Below are 432 nucleotides of genomic sequence, written 5' to 3'. Positions count from 1 at the left end.
TGGAGGGAGTAAACCAATGGAGTCTTGTGGGTTTACCTGGGATTCTTTTCCAAAGTCCCTCCCGTTGCTGGAGGGTGTCACCTCCATGGATGAGGGACACTAAGGCAGCGTCACTGGCACGTCTAGCCCTCTCCAGGGCCAAGGCAGCGGGGGGCCAGGAGCAGGAACACGGCTCAGCTCCGAGGGGATGGCTTCCAGCAAAAGGGCTGGAAGGTGCAGCTGCAGGGCCTTAACGTCGAACAGCTACAACTGCTTCCAAAGTGACCCTCTCTGTGCCCTTGGATAAGATTTTGCACATTAATGCCTGCAAATCTGATTATTCCAAGGATTTTACAAGCCACGTTCAACCAAACGAGCTCATCAAAACAATCTTTTGTTCTTCGAAAGGGAGCCTATCATGAGGTAGGAAAAGAAAAGGGCACTGAACGGTAA

Source organism: Rissa tridactyla, chromosome 8, assembly GCF_028500815.1.
Source record: "Rissa tridactyla isolate bRisTri1 chromosome 8, bRisTri1.patW.cur.20221130, whole genome shotgun sequence".
NCBI lineage: Eukaryota > Metazoa > Chordata > Aves > Charadriiformes > Laridae > Rissa > Rissa tridactyla.
The sequence above is the reverse complement of the archived record's forward strand: the minus strand, read 5'-3'. Positions refer to the sequence as shown.